We start from the raw sequence: 26,888 nt of genomic DNA, 5'->3' as shown, positions 1-26,888 counted from the left end.
ATATATATATATATATACATACACAGTTTTACATATAATTTATTTGTATATATGCACATATCTACATACATACATATAATTATATGCCATATACATATCATAAAAATTTTGTTTTGATTTTATATATGTGTGTGTATGGGGTGTATGTATACACACACCCCCACACCTCCCCCCACTTCTTTTGCTTATTATTAACTTCCATAGTAATTCAAGAACATGATTTGCATTTTTCCCCCTAATTCTATGTCTTTGTGTCCCACTTAAATAGTTTTTTATTTGGTAAATTACTCCAAGCACTGGAATCTTGATTGATAAAAGTAATAATACAAGAATGAAGAGAAAACTACTAAGTGGTAGGACATACCTTAGAGAATAAATCAAAATATCCAAAATAAACAAAATCTTGAGGTATAAATTTAAGCAACATGCTTCATTCGGCAATAATAGGGGTACATGCTCATTTTAAAATATATTTACATCTTAAAGGTCACATACCTTCATACTGGCATTTAAATTAATCCACAGTTATTTTCCTATATCCATGCATACTGCAAAATGACAACACTTCGTGATAAAGACTAAAACAAATATGTAGGTTTGTCAAGGCAAGTGCGGTGGGATAGTAAAGACTATTTTTTGGCAGCTCTTCATCTGGGTACCGGAGTATGTAAAGAGCTGGTGGCTAATTCCCATCATGCATCATAGGATGTTGTAACATTCACACCGTACCTCTGTCTCACAGACCTGACAGAGTAATTACTGCTGAAATAAGCCATTTCTGGAATACATGCAATTAATTCACCTGAGAAAACAAAAGGAGCTTGCCACTTTCATAATGTTTAAGTATACCTAATCTATTTCTTTTCTGTTCCTAATGTTTCCTAAATATGAGAAAGAGGATTTGAAAGTACTTACAGCTGCCTGTTCTTATGTAAATCATGCATGGGCCTGTAATATTCCATCTTAAAATAACTGGCATGAAATAATACCATAAATTATAATAGAATGTAGAGCGAGTGGGGAATTACCTTCAAGATGAATTCAGGATATGGTTTTCATGCAAAAAGAAAGTTTCTCTTATCAAGTAGGAATTATTCTGTTATTAAAGCTTCAAGGGCATACAATTTTATTCAATTTGAATTATGAATATATTTTTAAACCAAACCAAAATTACTCTTCTCCAGATTCTTGATAAAGTGCTATTTCGCCATATGTATTCCTTAGAGTCTTTTATTTTTAGCTTCTTTTTTTATTATGCATAGTAACCTGATTACACATAATGCTATACTTTCAGTTCTTCAATTGCCTTCAATTTTTCAAATTCATCAATTCTACAAGCGTTTTTATGCAGCCACATGCTTTGCTATTCAAATGTTAACAAATGAGCTGAGAACTTGGCTTACATTTAAATAAAGTAAATGGCATTTTAAAAGGCTGGGGGAAAACGATTGTTTATATGTTTACTTATACTCAAGGAAGAATTTTCAGTATTTGCTTTAAATGAGAACAAAAGGTTTAATAACACAAAAAAGGGTTTTTTTTTTTACAACTTCTGTTATGTGATATGGCTTTCTGGAGTTAGTCTTTACATTGAAGGAAGAGGTCTACATTGTAGGAAGGGGAAGCGCTCAACTTGGTGTTATATGTTCTCTACCGGATACCTGGAACAGATCATTTGTAAAACCCTCTTCCATAAAACATCTGACTTTATAAAGTAGACCAAAAAGGGCCACACTAAACCTGACAAACTCAAGGGGAGGCCAGCATGGCAGACCCCACTAACACAGAGACCAAAATTTACCACATAGAATGGTCTCCATACAAAAATTCCTAACTCAAAGTGGGTCATGGCCGGTAGTCACATCCTTGGCCTATAGCTTCCTTGAGAAAGGTCAATCTTTACCTTAAGTAGGCCTGTTTGTCTTTTTTACATCAAAAATAACATACCTTTGGAATGTCAACATAATCCCTTTTTCCGGACTCCTCGGGACACAACCCACCATACCAGAGCAGGAGACCATAGAACTCATTGTTATCTTGTTTCTGAATACCATCTCTGTGTGCTGCAACTATTATTGACTATCATGTACTCACCAATGTAAAAGTATGCATCTCTCCATTTTACTTTTTATCCAATCCCAGAGATTTCCCCACTTTGATTTCCCTCACTTTCTTAATCTACCACTAATGGATTTCATGTAACCTTCCTTTTTTTATGTCTCCTCCTTTGATTCTAATGTATAAAATAAGATGCCTGACCCCTGTGCTGTATACCTGAAGTACAATAATATTGAACATCAACTATAATATATATATATATATATATATATATATATTACTTATATATACAGCAATGTCTTGGTTTGCAAGCATGATTCGTTCCAGAAACAATCTACTCGTATTGCAAGACATCGCTTGTTTACCAAGTTAAAATGTATTAGAAGTTTTTGCTTGTTTTGTGGAACACTAGCAAAGCAAGTTACAATCCAAGGTTTTACTGTGTTCTGTCTATCTATCTGTGTGTGTGTATAGTCATGGCGTATCAACTACAGCATAGGGAATAGTCAATGGTATTGTAATAGCTATATACGTTGTAGACTTGGGGGGGGTTATCACTTTGTGAGGGGTGTAAATGTCTAATCATTATGCTGTTTTGTACACCTGAAACTAATAAAATAAGCTGCAAAACTGCCATTTTCCAGAGCATTTTCTTAATCACTTGAGATTTTGCTTCCCAGCAATTGTTGTCTGTTTTGCTCAAATAAACTCATTAAAATTCTCTACAGGTTTAGACGTTTCTGACATTGACAATAATCATGACATAAAATGGATACTAGTAATGGTCAGAAAAGAAATGCAGCTAGTTAAGCCTTTGTTGTAGTGAACTTTGTAAATATAACCATGTCAAAAATAATAAGTTTTAATAAACACTTATTTAACAAAAGTCAACAAAAGATACAATCTATGCACTACTAAATTGTTCCCTGAGGTAACATTTCTTTATTAGTGTATTAGTTTTAAAACACGTAATTTAAAATGAAAAATAAAGTTCAGAGTTAAATATATTAAAACATAGTAAAATATTTAATGTATGAACTAAAATTTGCAAGTGAGGGGGAAATGAATTTGCCACCCCAAAATACGCTCCTGTAGGATATTGATTATGTTAAGCTGCTGATTTTTAAGGGAAAGAAAGAAAAAAAAAGACCCAGGAAAAACCTTTAAACTTCCCCCTAACTGCCTAAAAAAATTTAGAGAAATGGCCTGCTTCAGGAAGGGAGATGTCATTATAAATAACTATAGTTCAATATGAACTAGTGTGATAGACAGGGAGGAGGCTAGTAAGGCCCATTTGTTCAAAGTCCTCTCTCTGTGTGTCCCATTGTTAAAGATGGCCCAGGAACACTTGTTTACCAAACATTTGATTTTCCACCTCTAAGTAATTTACCTTCCTGCCTTTTGAGGTCCCAAAGCACCTCTCCTCTTCCTGTGCCCCATTCTCCTTAGCTCAAGAATGGCATACAGGCCCCAACTGCCAGGTTTGTCCTCTGGAAGCCTATTCTTATGGCATTTCTGTTTGTACATATGTAATAAGTTTAGTTACTTTCTCTCATTAGTTTACCTCAAGTTAATGTGATTATTAAACCAGCCAGATTACATAAGCATTCCTCCAAAAATATATACCTCACAGTTCTCACTCTATTTAAGTCTTAAGTAAAAATAAATACTCCAAATGTTTATATATCAAATGCCAGAACTGAAGTAACTCAAGACCCATTCTTCATCTTTAGAATAACTATACTCTCATTGCTTATTTTGAATTTATTGTTGAGTACATTAATTAATATGTAGTAACACAGGGGTTGGAAACACATATTGAACTTAAAGCTTGCTGGGTGATTCTAAATGATGATTCTTACTTTAATCTCTATGTATGTTTCAACTCTGTAACTGGAAGTTCTCCCAATTAAATTTTATTTAAAAATGCAATTTATACTAAGGGATGAGTAATAAAAATGTGATAATTAAATGTTTAAAAGTACATGTGTGTAAAATGTAAAACTCAGTCTCATAGCCTGGAGTTACTAAATTCAAATTTAGGCCCACAAAAAATCTTTTCAAGAAGGAGTCTTATCACTGAAATGTTTAGAATTATTCACCTAAAATGACTTTGAGTCATTTTTTACTGTTCTAAGTGCCTTATAGTCAATGTATCCCCTTATAGATTAGCCTATAAACATGTGGTAGTTAAGGTAACTGATAGCTTTCACTACCTTCAGACAGGTATAAATGTTGTCATGTTGATAAACAGAGAAAGATTATAAAAGCAACCATGAGAAGTATTTTTCTTTTGCCTTGCTTTATTTTTCTTTGTTTTATGAGGGCTGTATTAAAGTGTATATTTATTCTAAGATAGGGCTAAAAAACTTTTATGCCCAGAAAGCTTGTTTTGCAGTGACGCATTTAAACTGGTCTTTTAAATATATATTTATATTTTTAGTATACTGTAAAAAGCTACATCTGATACTTTGTACTCAGATCAGCAGAAAATAAATAAAAATTTCCAAAGGAAAGAGTGTGAAATGGTAGACATTATAAAAGCTTAGAACTACTGACAGTCCACTTTTCTAATGTGGTTATTCATGTAAATTCATTGAATAGTTTTGACAGTATAAGCAATAGGCATCCAACTTATGGTAAAACAAAACAGTCAGTCCATGGCATGAAGTAGTGATCCTAATGAGGACAATTAAATTTTACTCTTCAGTTTCAGGTAAAACTAAAGTTTTTATTTATAAGTTACCTTCAGCTTATTTAAAAATATTTTGAATCCATAAATACCAAATACATGCTCTTCAATTTCTGACATCATATATGGCACACTTTTCAACCATACTATAAAACCATACTTATGGTTATAAGATTTCTAAAACTATAAGATTAACAATCATTTACAAGAAAATGTCTTTACCCCTAAAATACAAGGCTACACTCACTATTAACATTTATAATAAAGATATCAGATTTAGGCACAAGAAAGTGATATTTACAATGTCCCTCAGTTTCATACTAATAATAAAATTACACTGCATTCTTCAATGCTACCTTCACTAAATCTGAGAAAAAAAAAATCTAAAGCATTCTCTTAAGTGAGAAAAATATTTATCTGCTTTATATCATTAAATTTAATAGTTAAAGTTAAATCTAAGGTTAAATATGTGATTAAACACCTTTTATTAAATTGATTCTGATTAAGTATTCTTACCTTTACCCTCTATGTTTAGACTTTTCGTCTAAACCTATAACTGTGCATTAAATACCTTAATCAAGTAAATTCATGAAATACCCAAATCTTTGTGCTGGGTGTGAGAGTCATTTCTAATATTCAAAAAGTTCAATACATTCTACAAAATAAACACAAACTTATATACATATATTATCTAATTATTAAGAAAAAAGTTTCCTATCATTCCTAACTTTAAATGTTCATTCCTTTCTGTGCCTTCAATTAATTATAGTATCCTACCCGATCAACATAACATTGAATAATTCTCAGTGAAGTATGTTACAGCTTTTTATCTTATTTCTTCCTCTGATCTAATCATTCACAGTAGTCCTTAGCAAACATCTTGTCCACATGTTTGGTTTGTTAGTTTAATTTTTATTCTCAGATGTGACTTTTTGCCAACTAGAATCTTAAGGAGAACTATGATATGAAAAAAACCAGCAAAATCATAACTGCTATCATTAAGTAGTTGTGGTGAAGGGGAGTAATTTCACAAGACCTCTCTGATACTCTTATTTCTCTGTTACAGACAAAATGTTTATGTCCCCCTAAATTGATACATTCAAATTCTAACTCCCAAAGTAATGGTATTTCGAAGTGGGGGCTTTGGATGATAATTAGGATTACATTAAGTCATGAAGGCGGAGGCCTTTATGATAGGATTAGTGTTCTTAAGAGGTAGTCACAAGAGCTTTCTCCCTTTCTCCCTGAGTGCATGCACCAAAGGCTTTGTGAGCACACAAAGAGAAAAGACTTTTAGAAATCGGAAAGAAGGCCCTCACCAGACATTGAATCTGCCAACACCTTGGACTTTCAGCCTCAAGAACTGTAATAAATGTCTATCATTTAAGCCATTCAGTTTATTGTATTTTGTTACAGCAGTCCAAGCAGACTAAAACATTAACCCAACACGCACATATCACAGAAAAACCACTAAACTCAATCTACATTCTGCCTTTATATTCCAAAAAAATAGGTATGAATTTTTATTGTAAAGGAATATATACTCATTAATAAAAGTAAAACACTACCAAATTATAAAACACAGAAACTGAACAAGACTCATATTACTTAAAGAACATTGATTATATTAGACTTTCTATGCATTTACACGGTGTGATAAAAAAATAGGGTGAATGTTTAAATTAAAAAAAAAAAAACCTAATTACCGTAAAAGACACATTGCCATTAACCCACCTCAAAATATTCACCCTTGCTTCGAACACACTCACCACTCATTCTTGCCACTTTCTGAAGTGTTCTGGAAGTCCTCTTTCATTAGTGTCACTACTTGCACTGTCGTGGCTGCCTCAATGTTCTGAATTAATTTAAACATTTATCTTTCATGGCCATTTTGACATTGGGGAAGAAGCAGAACTTGCACGGTGCCAGATCCAGTGAACAAGGTGGATGAGGACACACTGTAATGTTTTTGTATGACAGAAATTGCCATACCAGAAGCGATGTGTGACGCAGAGCATTGTCATGATGGAGGATGAAACTATTTTCCCATTTCTCAGGCTGTTTTCAATGCACATTATTTCTTAAACACTCATAAAGACACTCACAAAAAAGGACTTCCAGAACGGCTTCAGAAAGTGGCAAGAAAGATGGTATAAGTGTGTTCAAAGTGAGGGGAAGTATTGAGGCAAGGTGACTTTTACTGTAATATTTTTTATTACATTCACCATATTTTCTGATTACAACTTGTATATTTTATATCATGTTATACTATATGCAGCTCTCCACATTTAACTTTATAAATACACAGCTATGTAAATATAAATTACATATATTATAGAATTATATAAATATATGTAACTTATCAAATTCGTTGTTGATGAATACTTAATATTTTCTATATTTTTAGTATTATGGTAATGTAATTTGACAATTAAAGAAACTGAGACCAAGAAAGAAAGATACCTAAATATATTCACATAGGCAATTAGGCTAGACGTTCATATCCTGATTTTTTATATCACTATATTCACTCACTCTCCTCTTCAAGTAAAGAAAAGTAAGGCCACAGGAAGATGAAGGGAAGAAATGTCTCCTTTGTTCTGTTTCTTATTTAATCTTCTAACTCAATGTAAAGTTCATCAAACGTGTGTATGTTTTGGGTCTTCATGTAAAGTGGCTGCCACTGAGGTCCTACTAAGAAATACATTGTGGAGGGGCAACTGCATAATACAATTACCATTCTGTATTTGCTCATCACAGGATACATGAAGAAAGAAGCTCAAAAGATGGTATACAAGTACAATTTCCTGACACTATCCTCTTCCAAGTTGATACTAACTTGTCATGAGACGAATGAAGCAAAGGCTGAGGCAGGAAGGCAAGCTCATCAGCATATGTGAGAGAATGCAGGTTCTGCGGGGCGTTACAAAAGGGAGCAGGCTCAAGACTTCATTCTCTGGGCTTAACTGGAGCCATTAGACTATTAGCCAAGATGCCTGGGTTAAGAATGAGACATCAAGGTTCTGCAGAGAAAACTGCTGATGAAATATATCCACCCTTGCAAGAAGAGTGATAATTCCCTGATTTCTTATCCTAGGAGGATCAGCAGAGTATTTTAGGCTAGGGAAACTGCAGAGCAGCCACCTACACTGGCCAGTGGTGCTGTAACATTTGTAACGGAGGAGATCTCAGGGTGTCACAAAAGAAAACCAATGACTAATATCCTTCAAGTTTGTTCATTGCTACCAGCCAACAAAAGCAGGTTCTATTGAGCCTTTGACCATCTGTGGTTTAAATTTTCTGCCTAAGTACTAAGGATGAACAGAGAAATAAGCAAAAGAAAGTAATTGTGGAACTTAAAAGGACCAAAGATCCTTGGAGGAAGGACAAGCGGCTTTAAGGACAGGCTACTGCGTACAGTAGAAATGCTGTCCCACACAAAGGACAAATTTACAAAATGAAAATATTAAGCACAGTTAATAGTATATAACTAAACATATAAAATTATACTGTGGGTTAAAAAATAATTTCTGAATTTGAATATTTACTACACTATAAAAGCATAACAATTGTTGAGAATCAAATTAGTGACTTAGAATATTAATGGAAGAAATCTCAACTAAAGACAAAATAGTTCAATAAAAAAAGGAAAGTATAAAGGACTTGAAGAATAGATCTATGAGACCAAGGATGGAAATATAGGTTCTAGGAGGAAAACTATTCTGTAATTTAAAGGAAGTTTTGAGAAAAAACAATATTAAAGGAAGTCTTGAATGGGCTGAATAGTGTTACTGATATGAGTCAGAATGAAGGCAGAAAAATAGTCACACATGTAGGTAAATAATGGAAAAATGTCATGTGCAGCACATACATTAAAAGAAAACAAAAACAAAAAGCAAAAATACTGAACTACAAAAGACCCCAAATAGCCAAAGCAATCCTAAGTAAAAAGAATAATGCTGGAGGTATCACACTCCCTGACTTCAGCTTGTACTACAGAGCAACAATAATCAAGTCAGCATGGTATTGGAAGGAAAATAGATGCACAGACCAATGGGATAGAACTGAAAACCCAGAAATAACCACATAAATATGAACAGATAATTTCGACAAAGGAGCCAAAAACATCCACTGGAGAAAAGAAAGCTTTTTCAATAAACATGCAAAAGAATGGAACTAGACTGCTAACTGTCAACATGTTCCAAAATTAAGTCAAAATGGACGAAACCCTAAACATAAGACCTGAAACAACAAACTGCATAGAACAAAACATAGGTACTAACCTTATGGACCTTGGGTTCAAAGAGGATTTTTATGAATTTGACCTCAAAGTCAAGGGAAGTAAAAGCTAGAAGAAATGAATTATATCAAACTAAAAAGCTTCTGCACAGCAAAAGAAACCATCGACAAAATAAAGAGGTAATCAACTGAATGGGAGAAAATATTTACAAACAACACCTCCAATAAGGGACTAATGTCTAAAATATATAAGGAGTTCATATAACTCAACAACAACAAAAAACAAACAATCCAATTAAAAAATGAGCCGGGGACTTGAATAGACATTTCTCCAAAGAGGACATACAGATGGCCAATAAACATATGAAAAGATGCTCAACATCACTAATCATCAGAGAAATGCAAATAAAAACCACCATGAGATACCACCTCAAACCAGTTAGGATGGCTATCATCAACAAGACAAATAATAACAAGTGCTGGAGAGGCAGTGGAGAAAAAGGAATCCTCATACACTGTTGGTGGGAATGCAGATTGGTGGAGCTGCTATGGAAGGCAGTGTGGAGGTTCCTCAAAAGATTAAGAACAGAATTACCATATGACCCAGCAAGTCCTCTCCTAGGTATCTACCCAAACATCTGAAAACATTTATCCATAAAAATATATGTGTTTCGATGTTCATCGCAGCTTTACAGTGGCCAAGACATGGAAACCAAAGTTTCCTTCAATAGATTATCAGATAAAGAAGTTGTGGTATATATACACAGTGGAATACTACTCTGCCATAAGAAAAGATGAAATAGTGTCATTTGCGACAACATGAATGGATCTTGAGATTATTATGCTAAGGGAAATAAGTCAGACAGAAAAAGTCAAGAACCATATGACTTCACCGATATGTGGAATATAAAACTGAAAGCAACAAACAAACAAGACAAACGAAGAAACAAAAACTCAGACACAGACAATAGTTTAGTGGTTACAAGAGGGTAAGGAGGTTGGAGGGTGGTAGATGAAGGTAATGGGGGTCAAATATATGGTGATGGAAGAACTAACTCTGGGTGGTGAACACACAATGTGATATACAGATGATGTATTACAGAATTGTACACTTGAAACCTATGTGATTTTACTAACCATTGTCACCCCAGTCAATTTTAATTTAAAAAACGGGAAAGAAATAAAACAAACAAACAAAAAAAACATGGTATTTTATTTGTTAAGAAAAAAAGACCAAGACCTAAAAAGACTATGCTTAGACATGGTGTCTGTCTTTGTCAGCTCAGGCTACCATAACAAAATACCATAAACTGGGTGGCTTACAAAGCAGAAGTTAATTGTCTCATAGTTCTGGAGGGTAGAAGTCCAAGGTCAGGGTTCCAGGATGGTCAGGCCCTACTAAGGTCTTTCTTGCTGGCTTGCAGTCAGCTGCCTTCTCTCTGTGAGCTTATATGGCCTTTGCTTGGTTCCTGGCCATGCAGAGAATATATTCCTCTCTTTTTATCTTCTTAAAAGGTCTCTAATCCTATTGAATTAGGACTCTACCTTTATGACTTCATTTAACCCTAATGACCTCCTAAAAGCCCTATCTCTATATGCTGTCATATTGGGGGTTAGGGTTTCAACATGAATTTGGGGGGAACACAGTTTAATCCATAGCAGTATCCTACATCTTTCAAGGTAAAGAGATATTCAAAGATTTAGAGATGACATCATCAATGCTCCATCTGAAGGAAACGCTTGGGAGAGATTTCTAACCAAACCATAAATGAATCAGAAGAGACCATAAAATGGAGAAAGGTGAAGGAAGGAAGGAAGCAGTAATGTGTAATAAATTTTACACTATACATAATTTAAGTCTAAATAGATAATACTGTAACTAGGATTTTGTAAATATAATCACAGGTAAGAATTTTTAAAAAGAGAAGAAATATGTTTCAAAGGAAAACCACTGAAAAGAACCAAAGTCACTAAATCCTCAACAAGCTCAGCAAAGTTCATATAAGTTTCTATGGGAGAGGAAATAAATGAAAATAAAAACATATTAAAGAGCTGATTTGATGGGAAAGTGGTCTTAAAGTTGATTAGATAATTTAAATATTATTTGGCTTATTCCATTTTTTTGTGAACACCCTTTATAAGACCAACACAAGATATATTTATTTTTTTAATCAACATAAAAAATACTATTTCCATTGTCCATGCCACATAGGTATGACTAGCTTGTGCCCTTCACATTACCTCATATCAGGGCAGAGGAGATTTTATTCTATTATAAAGCAGTTGGGAGTAAATATCCCATGTGTGGACCAGTTCCTTCCAGTTTACCAAACCAAACACTCCTGCTTAAAGAGTTTATTTCTTGTTTTCACCAATTGTTGCCCCATTACATATACAACCCCAGGACACTGATATTCTATTTAATATCCCACTGGACATCACAGTATATGTGCCAAGAATTATCTGTTAAAACAAAGTCAGTAAATCTCACCAACATAAGTGATACATACAAATTTAGAGGATAATAATTACAAAGTTTAGGGATAATAATTTCAAACATCTTAAAAGTGTTCCCAAGAGTACAAACCACTTGCTTTCTTTTTTAAAAAAGAGAACAGGTAGGGATAAATTTAAAGTGTGATTACAAAATATACTCATGTTAGAAATGCAGTTAATAATGTGGGCAGTTTTTCCAAACAGTATCAATATATAATTTAAATCGACATTATTATTTTGAGCTTCTTAGTATATTTATGCTTTGTAGAATCTACCAACCCAGCATGAAAGAACAGTTGTCCTAAGGAAATAATTCTGAAGTTACAGGAAAGAATGATAATGTTTAAAATGTGCATTTAGTGCTTGATAAAAAAACAAAAACAAAACATAAACATAATAGAACTCTCTGTCCAGAATTTTACTTGCTAATATGAAATAGGCATGAGCCTAAACAGTATGTGCTATGGACTAAACCGTGTACCTCCCAAATTTATATGTTGATATCCTACCCCCAATATGATGGCATTGAAGACTAGGTCCTTGGGAGATGTGTGAGTTTAGATGAGGTCCTGAGGGTAGGCTCTCATGATGGGATTAGTGCCTTTATAAGAAGAGACATCAGAGAACTTACACCCCTTTCTCCCTCTACCTCTCCCTCATTCTATACACATGTGATCTGCAAAGGACACGTGAGCACACAGCCATCTGCAACCCAAGAAAAAAAGTTCTCACCAGCACCCAATCATGCTGGCACCCTGATCTTGGACTTCTAGCCTCCAGGGCTGTGAGAAAATGTGTTGTTGAAAACCGCCAGCTTATGGTATTGTGTTATGGCAGCCCTAGCAGCCTAAAAGCTATACATGCCATAGTAAAAAGAAAGGCCCATCCTTCGTTCAGAACTTTTTTTTTTCCTGGTTATCAACATGTAGATATTTATCCTGTAACAAACAGTTTCACCGGGGTCTATAATTTAATCTAGTGCCCCCTAAAGCAATGATTCTTCTCAAGGACTGTGGCAATGCCTAGAAGATACTACCAGCATCCAAGTTGGATAATTAACTCAAAGACTTTTTTTGTTTTTGTTTTTTCCAACATTAGTTGTGATCAGATTTAAAACACCATATACAAAAAAAAAAATCAGACCTTTGTTGAATAAAATGATAAATTATTACTTCCCGAGTCAGTGTTACATAGCTATAATTAGAGTAATTCTCTCTCCAGATAAACAGTCCTTTATTGGCTGATTTAGTAAAATGAGGCACAAGTGCTTTTTTTGTTTGTTTGTTTGTTTTTTACTTTAACCTGAATTATCCAAATTGACTACAAGTTGACCTTTGACAATATACAGGTTTGAATCACTCAGGTCCACTTATACAAGGATTTAAAATGTTTCTAAATCAGCAATAATACTATACTCATGGGGCCAATAATTAGCATCAACCCAATCACAGAACAGTACAAATGAAGGTCAAGTCTCACTAAAAACGTTGTCAGTTGTCACGAGTCAATAAAATATGCTTTAAATTCGTCTGCCATGTACTAGCGAGTTAAGAGTTCTCAGAAGCTTGGTCTATAAAATGTTTTGTCATATTTCATAATTACATAATATATAACTGTTAATGTAGTCAAATCTGTAAGTCAGATCTGAAACCATCATGTCGAAAACACATACTTAGAAAAGTAATGCCCACTACTATCCTTGTTACCTCCCAAATGTGTTTTCACACTATAAAAGTAGGATTTATTATATTTTTATGATTAAAAAAGCCCTGAAAACATGAATATATATTTCATATTTTATATAATATTTACATTTAGGATTTATATAATATAATGTCTATATTAACAAAAGTCACATTAGGTTAATACACTTGTGGTAGCTTTATGAAAATAAAAACTAAAATCTATGTTTGTAGGATAAGTAAATAATTTACTTCATATTACATGTTTGTATCTCTAGGTAAAGCAGCATGGAGTGAAATCATGTACTTTACAAAATGAAATGTGGCCTTAGCCTTCACAATTTTTGGTAGATTCAACTGAAATGTCTAACCTGTTCAGTGATCTGTTTCTAGAATTATATAAAGTTCAATACATATTACAAAACATGCTCTCTCTGTTTCATATTGTCAGCTCACTACCATCAGATTATAAAATTGAGAATTAGTTAGATTGAAACACTAACAGCTTACAAATTATTAATATTAGTGTGAATAAATAAATTATCGGAGAGTTTGTAGCAAGTAACCTTGCAAGGAAAGTACACTTGTGGACCAAATATTCTTATCACTTACCAGCTCTTCCTGAAGTTGGGAAATGAGTTCATCCCTCTCTTTCAGCTGCAGCTTCAGCATTGAGCATTCATCTTTCATTATATCCTATAAAAACATCAAAGAGACGGCATAATAGGCTTAGCCCTTTCACTTTGCTCTTGATAAGAAAAGTCAGCTTCATATAGTGGGAGATAATTACATCTGACTAATGAAAGTGCAATTTCCTCTGCAGTATGATGTTTTTCATAATATTCTAAATTGAAAAATAAACTAATGTATCCAAAAATATTATGTTATATATGATATACACATGTTTTTTTAAAGTTTATTTTTTATTTTTTATTGGGGAATTAGGGGGACGGGAACAGTGCTGGGGAATTGGGGGAAGGAGAACAGACAAGTTGCTGTCGTTTTGTTCCTCAATCTAGTTGTGGAGGACATTGCTTCACTGGCTCAAGTGGGTACCATCATTGCGCTCTTCCCGAGTGAGGCCGATCAGTCGCCGGCTTCTGGACAGCTGCTCACTGCAGCTGCTGGCCGCTCACGCTGGCTGCTGGCTACATACGGTAGCCCATGGCAACCCACTGCAGCAGGGGCTGCAGCCTACACCTTCGCCTGCGACTCAGGGCAGCCCAGCTCCAGGTTGAGCTGTTGTTCAGCATCTTAGCTGTGGAGGGCAGTGTCACTGGCCCTCATACGTGGGATCCGAACCGGGGCCCTCTGGCGTTCCAAGTCAGTTCTTAACCATCGCGCCACTAGGCCGGCCCCACACATGTTTTTCTTATATCACTTTTTTTCTTTGGCTATCCATTTGTCCATGTTATTAATTTAGAAACCAGGGAATCATCCTAAATTCTTTCCTTCCACTCCTGTGCATACATAATCAGTGAGGGGGAAAAATACCTATATTCTACACAAGGTGTTTTATCTGCCATTTGTTCCTCTACTATTATTAAATATTAGTTCCCAAACTAATGGCCATTTTAGTCTATCTTTAATGACTCCTCTATAACATTTGTGCCTTTCACTAGAGAACTGTAGGTATTTAATCTTAGTCTGAATGTACAATCAGCCACAGTCTCTACGTACACAATACATTCACATTTATGGCCTCTATTACTCTATGGCGGTAACTCAGATACAAATAGTTAATTTAGACCTATCTATCTCCAAGCTTCAAACCATGAATAAAACTACGTACTGAGCATATACACTCAGCATTGTCCCATAGACATTTCAACTCAACCTTCATCTCAACATCATTTTCCCCTACCCCAAAACTTCACTTCTACTTATGTCTCCCAATATCTTCCTGTTTTCTAAGATAACCAGGAAGCCATCTTATACTCTCAGCTCTTACGCACTAGGAACCAAACTCTTTCATCTCTATTTCCTTGGTATTTCTTGCACTCACTCCTCTCTATTTCTCACTGACCTTCTCTAGGTACTCATTGATTCTTACCTGACTTACTGCAACAAGTCTCTAAACTGGTTTTCTATCACTTTCCCTACTGGTCAGAAATATTTTCCTAAACGGGTATTAATTACATCACTTCTTAATTTAACAGCTACTCACTTCCTCTTTCAGGAAAAAAACAAAACAAAAAACAAAAACAAACAAAAAAATCAAAACCCTTTAGCATACTATATAGTGTCTTTCCTTATCTGCTATTGTTTATTTCTGAAGCTTCAAAGTTTTTCATTTGCAACTTTCATATAAAACTGAAATGCAAGATGCTGTTTTATGTCTCCTTGCTTCTTCACCCATGCACGAGATTACACTGCTTTCTACCTCCTGCATCCCTTTAACTCCCCAGACTCAGCATCACTCATTATTCCACTAGGGAGCTTTGCTTGTTGGCTGAAGTATATATCCGTTGAAGGAGAGAGCATGCTCTACAGGATTTAAATCATGCATCATTTGATACATTACTAATACTTCAAGTGTTATTTGCTTGTTGTGCAGCCTCATTGGACTAGCTTCCCCCCACTTGAGTGGACACACTACAGGCATACTTCGTTTTATTATTGTGCTTCACTTTATTGTGCTTCACAGGTATTGCATAATTTTTTATTTTTTTATTTTTATTTTTTTAGAAATTGAAGGCAAGGCTCTCCAACAAAAAGATTATGGCTTGCTGTCTTTCAATATTCACTTTATTGCAGTGGTCTGGAACCAAACCCACCATATCTCTGAGGTATGCCTGTATTTTATTAGCATATCATAATCACCAAACATTGTAACTGACATACATACAATGCTCAAATTTCACGTTTCCTTCCCATAAAATCACCAAATAAATGGTATAAACATTAGGATAATCCTAACTTTTTCTGAATCTATTCACCTTATCTGAACTAAAAAGGAAGAAAACAGGAAAACAGCTGAAGGATTAAAGAAAACAGAACGCTTGTTTATTCTGGTTCTTGTGGTGTTAGTAATTTGTCTCCTCTACACTAAGTCATACAGAACACATGATTCAAATTTACTGATATTTACTTTCATTTGCTGACAACCAGCTTCACTGTGAGATGCTAATTATCTTTTTTTTATTTATTTGTTTTATAGCGTTCCTATTTCTTTCCTAAATCATGGGCTTTTATGGATTGAGATTATACTCATCATTTTTCATATGTATTTTCATACATTCTAAATATTATATTTTACACTGATAATGGCACAAAGGCTTAGCTTGTTCCACAATGCAAAGAAGAAAGTAGCAGGCTTGAGACAGGTAAGAGAAATTTCATGTTTCTTATAGAATCAGAGCTCTAGGAACAAATCATCAGAACTTCAATTAACTAACCCGGTGGCTCTACGCTGGTTACTAAACTTCTTCCAGCCCCATGGACATTTTTGTGGAGGTTAATAACACCAGACTATAAACTACCTAATACAAATTATTGTATGTGTCCAATATCTCATTTAAGAAAAATTAACTCCCTTCATAAAACAAAATGTAACAAATGGGTGCTCCAGGAATTAAATACTGAGATGGAGTTAAGGGTGTAAAGGTTCATTAGAGAGTAAATCCATGTGAAAAGAAATGGAGAAAAATTGAAATTGGGCAGGGGGACAGTTGGACCATGATTCCTACCTGATATGCTCTGCCATCTAAACCAGAAGCTCCAGAGCCAACACTGCCTGGAAGAAGAATCCCCCTGTTGAGGGAAAATGGGCGTGCTCTTATACCACTCCCTGTTCACTCATTGGTTGGGTGCTGCCTCAAGAACTAGACTCAGCTGTTGTTACTTGACTCATTGTCTCAAACCACCTAGAGATGAGCTAGACCTCAGCTAAGGCAGGCACTGAAGATGCTAACAGCTGGAGGCCGTCAGCTAACTACAGGACTTTCAGCTGAGTCACTCATGGAAAAGCAAGCTGAGCCTCAGCCTGGATCTACCACAACTGTTTTGTTGATTAATTATTAACAATATTGTTGTATATTAACGTATATGGTGTTGATTAGTATAAAATGAAACATTTCTCAATATTGTGGTTAATAGCAATTATAAAGAAACATGGTTTTCCAAAAATATGCTCACTTTGCATAATTCTCTGATTTTATTCCTGAGGAACTTTTTCAAGGAGCTCATAGTCTCGCAGGTTTAAATCAGGTAACTGCTAACATATAATTTGCATTCATTTATGGAACAACAGATATTAAATATTTATCATATGTCATCAGAAGCTACTTTTTAAAGCTTTCTCTATGGCTGACTTTGCAAATGAATCTTAGTTACCTAGAGTTTCATTTACAGTCATTATATTGTGGCAATATTCACAGAGGTATCTAACACACAAAATGAAAGCCCTTGAACAATACTTACTCTCAGATGACAGCTGACAGCAATATTCCCTCAATAAACTCACTATATTTGAAAAATTCTAGAATATATTTGGCAGGATGGTATATTGAGTTAGAAATCATATTGATGTATAGAATTAACTTAATTTTAATATTCTTGGTTTTTAAAATAAGGTTATTCCATTAACCTGAAGGCTAATCTAACCAATTTAACCTTGTGCTTATTTAAATGCATACTATCCACAGATAGGAAAATATATAACTCAGTAATTATGACATTCTGTACTTCATTCAAGTATAATTAATTTTGAGGACTAAAATTCCATTCAATTATTTCCTGATTCAATAATTATTCATAAATATGGAATTCGTAATGTGGTAGATTAAAGATGGCTACAAATCCTTTGCTACTATTCCTACTGAAAGATGGAGTCTAATCCCTGTCTTTGGACCTGGGCTGGTTTTATAGATTTGCTTGAGCAATAGGATACAATGGAAGTAACTCTGCATGACTTTCACCGCTACATCAGAAAAGGCCTTTCAGCTCCCACAATGGTCTCTAAGAACGCTTCCTCTCAGGTTACTTCCTTGCAGAGAGAATCCAGAGCCACACTTTCATTGATAGCCTCATGTAAGCTGCCAAAGGACACCCAGCACCAACTGCTAGCCATGAGAGTGAGCGGGGGCGGGGGCGGNGGGGGGGGGGCGGGGGGGGCGTTCGGTGACCAAAGCCCATCTAGTATCTCACCATAACTGCTGGAGTACAATCATCCCCAATCTACTGACTTTCACAATTGTGAACAAAATAGAGTGTTAAGCCAGTTAAGTTTTGGGGTAATTTGTTATAGGGATCACCAGAACATATAAACAAACTCCAACTTATTGTAATTAGAATTAGTGTAAATTATGACTCATTATAAACTGTAATCAAATGTATGCGGCTAATTTTTAAAATAAAAGACTTTGTGGTTTAATTTATGATTTTTGTGATTTAAGTTATGTGAGTTATGTGATCGTATTTAGTATACATTTCAAAGAGCTCATTTCATGCGTAAAAGAAATACTTATGTTCTCCTTTTATAACCTACTAGAGAATCAGAAGTGCAGATGTAAACATTCTGGCATAATTGTAGAATTCTGGAGAGGCAAAAAAGCACAGAGCTCAATATTATGATGTGCAGGAATCATGGATGAAGTGACTCTATTTAAGCAGTGGTTTTAAGCAGTATGTGAGGTCAGAAATCTAAGTTGCACAAGAGCAATGAGCATTAGCTGAAGCTACAGATCACAGCTACAAAACATAAACCAGTATTCAATAATGAAGGGAGGAGTAAAGGTTATGCTTTGTTCTGTTTTAGCGCCCTAATGGATAACAATGGCATACACAGTAGTATCTTCAAATACTTGTTATATGTACATTGTAACGTAGAAGTCTCTTAAGATGGCATGTACGTGAATTGGGGAAAAGTAGCTTTTTCAGTTTATGAAGTAAATACACTTTCAAATGGTTGCTTATGTAGTGAATGCCTACCTACTGTGCCCAGTTGCATGATTAACTTCCACCACGAAACAAAATTTTGGCTTAAAGGTTATATAAATTAAATTGAAGAGTTCTGAGAAGTTTTAGACTATAATTAAATGGCATTAAACTATCCTAAATCTATCATCTGATATAGAAAGAAAACCTACAGTAAGCAGATTTTCCGGGTGCCTCTTGCTGTCTCTCACTCTAGGCAGAGAAGGCTTGCATTCGACTCTTCATTGTGTCACAATTTATCTGTGTGACCCTTGAATAAATCAACTCCTAATAACAAAAATACAATTTACTGAAATTCTGAAGTAATCCTAAGTACTTTACACACATATTGTCAGTGGATAATCACAACATTTTTACCAGGAAGGTGTTATTAACCACACTTTTTGGTGTTTTAATAATGCCTCTACACTATACAAATAAAAGTCAATCATTACTGAAGTAAATTAAGTCTGCATTATCACAAAACTATTTTACTTCATTAGTAGCCTATACTGCTTCCCAGAATTTCTATTTACCTCATAAATTGGGGATTATGGTATTTTTCCCCCACAGTGAGACTCATTCAAGTACACATGAGGGAAACAACCACAATTTAGGCTATGGTTGGCAGAATGTCTAAAACGGTACCCTACAATTGTTCTGTTTTCATCTCCAGAACCTGTGAATGTGATAAAGTATCATTCTTATGGTTACATTAGGATCTATGGTGTAGTTGACCTTAAAATGGGGAGATTATCTGGGTGGGCCTAATCTAGTCATATAAACCCTCATGAGTCACATGAAACAGAAGTCAGAGCTATTCAAAGCACAAGAAGTTCCTGACTCACTTATGCTGTTTTGAAGATTCAGAGGGTTGAGAAAAAAGGGGGATATGAGAGAAGCCTCCAGCTAACAGTCAGCAAAAGGGGACCTGAAACCTCTAATGCCAAGGGGGTGAATTCTTCCAGTAACAGGAATGGGCTTGGAAGAGACCCTGGGCTCCAAATGAGAGGCTGCTGGCCGACACCTTAACTTCTGCCTTGTGAGACTCATAGAAAACTTAGAAGTGTTTTTTGAAGTTACCAAGTCTGTATTAATTTGCCACATTGTGGTAGAAAACAATGCATATTAGAGTTAGAGAAAGCTTTCTTGAGAAAGAAATAGCTAACCAGAATCTCAATGGTCACAAGGAATTAGTAAATGATAAAAGAAAGGCAAGTGTTTCCAAGCACATGCAGAACCATGAGAATTCCTGGAGGCAGGAGACCACTGCAAGGGTTCTGGGAACACCTTTTTTTTAGCATAATGGTAGGGAGAGTCATTGGCAAGGACAGACAATTGAGAACCAAATCATAAAAGTCATTTATGCCATAATAATAAATTGTTTTACTCAGAAAGCTGTGGTGTATCAATAAAGAATTTTAATCCAAGGAAGAGTATAGTCAGATTTAAGCTTATGCAGCTTACTCTGGATACAGAATGGAGAATGGGATGGGTGAGACCAAGATTAGAGACACTTAGGAGATTAGTCTAATAATCCAGGTAAGAAATAATGAGGATTTGAACTAAAACGGGGCTGTGGTTGGATTTAAAAACCATTTAGAAGGTGCATAGTATGTATTGGCTATGTAGATATGCACTCAGAAAAGAGAGGGGATCAGGAATGGAGGTTCAGAAATCACCAGTATATTGATGTAGTCAAAAGTAAATAGTCGAAAAGAAGTGAAGAAAATTGAAGATCAACAGTTTGGGAATGAAGACACAATGGTGTCATAACAGCCTAAGCAGAAACTAATTTTAAGGAGAGTGCAATTGATATTAGATGCTACACAGATAAAGTTAAGTCAGCATTGACTTAAAGCAGATTTAGGTTGGTGTGTTACAAGCAGACTCTAGATTACAGTGGGCTCAGGAATAAACTGAAAATAAAGGAGAATTACGAAGTACCAACTATATAATTACCAAAATGCAAGCTCATTCCAAGAAATGAGGAATAGTAGCGTAATAAGCTTGAGATGGGATGTATGTGTGTGTGTATTTTAGATGAAAAAGCTTGAATAAGCTTAAAGACTGATGAAAATGATTCAGTAAGGAGGGAGAAGTTGAAAATACAGGAGAAAAGGGATAACTAAGGAAGGAAAATCCTTCAAGTGTAAGGGATGAGATCCTGGATCTAGGAGAAGTTATTAGCTTCCAGGAGGCAGAGGATTATTCATAAACAGAAGAAATCATAAACAAAAAGAAATGAAATAAACTTTTGTAAATGGTGTTTCAGTGGTAAAATATCCTCTTTCTAAAAAAAGCTTTATGTAACAGACTGTTAAGGATTGAATGTGTCTCCTCAAAAGTCTTCTGTTGAGGGACGAACCCCCAGTACCTCAGAATGTGACCTTATTTGGTAGTAAAGTTATTGCAGATGTAATTGGTTAAGATGAAAAAACACTAGAATAGGTAAACTTCTAATGCAATATGACTGGTGTCTTTATAAAATGGAGAAATTTGGACATACAGAAATGCATATGAGGAGAATGCCATATGAAGACTGTCAGAAACCAAGGAACTACAGAAGTTAGGAGAGAGACCTAGGATGGATTCTTCCCTAGTGCCCTCAAAGGGAGTGTGGTCCTGCAGACACCTGGATCTCAGACTTCCAGCCTCCAGAACTCTGAGACAATATATTTCTACTGTTTAAGCTACTTAGTGAGTGGTACTTTATTACAGCAGACCTAGGAAACTAACGCATAGATATAACATAATTTCAACTGTAACAACTTCTTATAGATTACATATAGATAATAGAGTTGATATACTACTATGATTTTTCAATAATAAATGAGCAAAAAGAAGAAAGGATGCAAAAAAGAGTACATAAACCATTTTTTTTACTATGTCTCTTACATTTAAAGCTCTCCAAATGCTTACTCTTTTTCTAACAAAGAGTAGCATTAGAAATAGGTGGAATTATTGGAATATCTGATATAATAGTGGTTCTTTATTCCTTTAAGTTATAAACATAATGCACCCTTATCTTTGCATATTTAGTCATTACTTGATTCTTGAGAAAGTGGAGAGGTGCATGTGTCTACTTATGTCTGTATATGAAGCAGTATTTTTGCCTTTATGTCACACTCACCTAGTTATTTAAATGAACCCCAGAGCTTACTGTCGTGAATGTATGCACAGATGCTAGGGCAGCCACCAGCTGTTAGGAAGCATCACCACATTCTAGCAACTTGAGGCTGATGAAAATGTCTAGACAAGTCAATCACACCACAGTCAAATTCACTTTGACTGCTAATCAGTACGTGATGAAATTCATGGAGATATGCAATTGTTCAACTTCCTTTTCACATATAAACAAAATGTGGTAAGCCATGGAAGAACATGTAAATAAATGCCCTGATACTCATACCCCCTCTCTATCCCATTCCAGCCCTGCTAGTTAAAACAAAACATCCTTGAAGACTGGAAATTCGCAGCCATACCATTGACATTTGACATAATAATGTCTAAATGTTGAAAGCAGTTAGTATACAATAACTAAAGGATTATTATTAAATGACGGTAAATAGATTCAATGAAATATTATGAAATTTTAAAAATGATGGTTACAAAAATGTATGTGGTTACATGAAAAATACACTTTTTGTAAATAAAATTCTATATGAAACATATACTTATCAAAAATCTGAAAATATATAAAATTATGGCAACTATTTTGTTAGAGTTCTGGGTTTATTTGTGATTTAATTTTTTTTTAATTTCTAAAATTTCAGTAATGGGCTTACAATATTAAAGGTGCTATATCCTAGAAAAAAATATATATGGAAAACAAAATATTTATCTGAAGATATTGAGCAATTGTGTAACCTACCGAATCTATGGCACACAGAGTATAGTCAGTCTCAGAGTAATATTGTGTTCAAAAAAAAAAATTCCAGGACCAAAACAGAATTTCACAACAACCAGAGATCTTCATTTGTACATCCTGAACAATAATTTTTACTGTTCCTCTCTTCTGTGTCGGTTTCCCCTAAGCACTTCAGCTGCTCTCCCAAGCATCCTACAACTCTTGCTTAGGATCCGCGTGTCCTTAGTTCTACCTGCCCTGCAGCGTCCTGTCTTGATTTTGCCTCATTAAAGTCCTTAAGAATGTATTGATAAAGAAGAAGCCCCTGTCAGAGGGTAGAAAGGAAAAGAACTTAAGTAATCACAACCAAAATTTCTTTTAGTAAGTAAGGAAAAGGTAACTTTGGCAAACAATTTTAAATAAATACCCCAACACCCCATAAATACCCACAAAATTAGAACAGCCTGAATATATTTACTAGACACCAAAAATGTGGCAAAATTACAAACACCTGCAGGCAAAGAATGGCTCTGTGACTCTTTTTGATGCTAAGTACTCTTTACAGATAAGGAAGCAATAGACATTTGTTGATTAAGGTTCAGGAAGTATACAAGTACTGTTAGTTCAAAAAAGATGTTACTAAAAATCCACTAAAATGTTAGGATTGTTTTTTTTTTTAAAGCAATTTATGAAAGTGTACAACTTTAATTTACAGTTTTAAAGGGCATTGCACTGAGATTTATATAGAGAGCAGTACCTGGTACCTTATTTCTGTCAATAATTGTCAGGTAATTTTGCTTGAACACAGAAACTGTAATTGTAATTCATGAGATCTTTATTCTGAACTTGTCACACTGAGAGATTTGCACTTTAATGGTATTATATTATCGTGAAAGTCATAGACCTTTCTGTTCACTTTTACTACGAATTTAAATATGATTTCTGTTCTTCCATTGCTACTTTAAATTTGCCCAGCTATGCAAGGTCTAACATCATAAGAAGAGAGCCAGTCAAGTCATAGAATTATAACATAATAAAAGGCAAAGGAAAAAAAAAGACTATATATTGAAGGAAGTCACTACTGAAGTACATGGGTAGCAAACTAGATGGGTAGATTTCAACAGGGTGTGAGTGAGAATCATCTAAATCATCTGGGAAGCGTTTCAAAGATTTACAGTTTCCCCCTCTCTATTTTACCCCTCCAGGTTTAAGACCCAACTGGAGATGTGACATGAAACCCACCTTTTTTCATTCATCTAACTTCACTCTTTGGAATACACTGTCATTGAAAATCAGTTGAAAAATGAATGATTACCAGGACTTACAAAACGGACATATGCATTTATGATAACTGGTATAATTTTGCTTATTGTAATCACAATGTGTCATAAATTATCCTCATGTGGCAAAAACACTTTCCATTATCCAGGGTGATGGGAGAAAAGACAGGCTTCCCATGAATTGTTCAGAGTTGGTTGTATATAAAATCATTTGCAGTATGGGAAAGGTTAAACACTTGTTCACTCTATTCAGAACAGTGGTCTAAGAGGAAAGCCCTTAAAATTAGAGGAACTTTGAGTTTAGATCTTCTCTAACTAGTTGTGTTAATCTTTAAACTGGATTAAGTCTGTACCTTTCCTCAAACATAATATTTTGTGATTCCTGACTTCTATTCCTGACTCTCTCCTTTTATAAATGAGATTCTTGAAAGAGGAACTGCATTTATAGAATCCACACCCTTATTTGCAATTTAACCACTATGCATAAATAACTAATAATTGCTCAATCTTTCTGCCCCTGAAAGCTGGTTTCTACTCTACTCACTTAATTAAAATTGCTCTCATCAGTGTTAAGGAGAAACATTTTATTTTTTTTCAGTCCTCAGCCTGATTTATGCTTTAGATTTGGCAATACAAATATCCCTTCTTTAAAATATCTTTCCTCCTGGAGTTTTCTACTTTCATTTTCTCCTATCATATAGTCTGAACACTTTGCAAAGTCTTTAACTAGCACTTTCCTCTCACTTTGTTCTTTAAATATTAATATTTTCCAGGTTTCTGTCTGAAGTCCTCTCCCATCTCCCCTAATAGGTTTCATCTTACCAGCTACCTATAAACTAACACTTTGATATTTATTATCAATCCTCCCACAATCATCTTCTGAAATTGTGAGCCGAATTTCTAACTGCCTCCTGAAGACTTGCACTTGTTACATTCCCGGCATGTCAGACTCAAAGTTTCAAATCTAAAATCCTCACCCCAAAGGGCAACACATTATTTCTCCTACAGTTCTGGTCTTAATAACATCATCTTTCCTTTAACTTAATCAAGGATCCCGTTTCATCCTTGACTTCTTTTAGCACTTTAAGTATTTCACTCCATTATGTTGCTGGCAGGATTTCTGATGACAAGTCCACTGGAATTCTTATTTTTCTTCCTCTAATGGTAAGACATTTTTTTCAAGATTCTCTCCCTCTCTCTCTCTCTCTCTCTCTCTCTCTCTCTCTCTCTCTCTCTCTCTCTCTCTCTTTTCAGTTTCAGTATGGTATGTTGAGGTGAGAAAAGGCAAAGGTCCCTCCCATTTTCTCAGTTTCTGAAAGAAAGATGCTCAAACAAGCTTTACCTTTAGGAACAGGCAGCCTGTTAAGGATCAGGTGTATCCTAGTTATCCTCTACACTCTTTCATGTGACCTAAATTTTGAGTTATTTTTGCATGGATGTGGGGCTTGGGGGTGTGGGGGCTGCCAAAGCAATGTCATGTTTTATTAGCTTCCATGAAAAACGAAATGTAAAATGGTTCAAGCTTTTTTCTCACATTAAGGTATATAAATGGCTTTAAATGCCATTCTCCTTTCATTAATAGTGAAGTCCTTCTCAATGAAAAATGTTTGGACTTTTTCCATCCTTTTCTCAAAATGTGGGAGCACCCATAGGTCCACAGAGAATGAACATTCCAAGAACCGCTGAAAATAGTAGGATACAAACCTTTACAGCACATTACTGTGCATCAGTCTTGCAAACTCTCAAAGTTCATGGGCAGTTAGTCATGAATTCAGCTTTGTTTAATTTTTCAAGTAACCCATCACACTAGATATTATTCTATTATGCACCAAAGCCAAAAAAAACCCCAAAAAATGCCATGTTATATGAAAGTATATAATTAGATAAAATTATGGATATAATATATAAATAAAGCATACACATGTATGTGGTTTTCCAGTACACAGAAAGGGAAGGTTGAGTTTGTACTCATTTGTTTTATTTGTTTAATTAATAATTATTGAGGATCTGGCAATGTCAGGCACTTAATACTGGATAAAGATAATAAATTAGAACATGTTACCTGCAAGTGTTAAATATGAAAGTCTCTGGTGCTTCACACAGCTGGTCTGCAAACTCCCACCTCTGGCAGCAGCTCATTATTATTATCAGGTAATTTCAAAACTGTCCCCACCACAAACACACCCACCTGAGCAAAGTCAGTTTTGTTGCTCCTCCTGGGCACATCAAAGCAAATAGAAACATTTGAAGTGGGCCAAAGAGTCAGAATGGCATTAGGGGGTCCAAGAAGCCAAAGAACAAAAGCATTGGCAGGAACGCCTGAGGAGTTGCCTTTAAAACCAGGTTTGATACATACTCACTACCTACCTATAGAATGGGCTCCAGGGCTCTGCTGGACACAGGGGATTCGGAAGGGAATGTAGAGGAGCTACTGTAAGGATCATGTAATGTAACAATCGATACTAAAATGAAGAAACAGATTTTTAAAAACATGATGTGTGTAAGTGTAGATTTTTGCGTTTATATGTTGCTTGGAATTACCTAAATTTACTGGATCTGCGGTTTGTTGTCTGTCATTAATTTTGGAAATGTCTTGGCCATTATTACTTTAAACATTTTTTTCTACTCCATTCTCTCTTTCTTCTTTTGGTGCTCCAATTATGCCCATGTGATAC

The 26,888-nt window shown here is 35.0% G+C and overlaps 1 long non-coding RNA gene across 1 annotated transcript in view; it reads right to left on the bottom strand.

Moving 5' to 3' along the window:
* Positions 1-13,851, bottom strand: part of LOC109376254 (uncharacterized) — a 102,801-nt gene extending 88,950 nt beyond the window's left edge. Inside the window, exon 1 of the long non-coding RNA XR_002122711.1 lies at positions 13,780-13,851. This is a non-coding gene — a long non-coding RNA (uncharacterized LOC109376254). The remainder of the gene's footprint in view (positions 1-13,779) is intronic.
* Between the last annotated feature and the right edge of the window lie 13,037 nt (positions 13,852-26,888).

Source organism: Hipposideros armiger, unplaced genomic scaffold (assembly GCF_001890085.2).
Source record: "Hipposideros armiger isolate ML-2016 unplaced genomic scaffold, ASM189008v1 scaffold_1076, whole genome shotgun sequence".
Lineage (NCBI taxonomy): Eukaryota > Metazoa > Chordata > Mammalia > Chiroptera > Hipposideridae > Hipposideros > Hipposideros armiger.
This window is presented reverse-complemented; position numbering and strand designations above follow the sequence as displayed.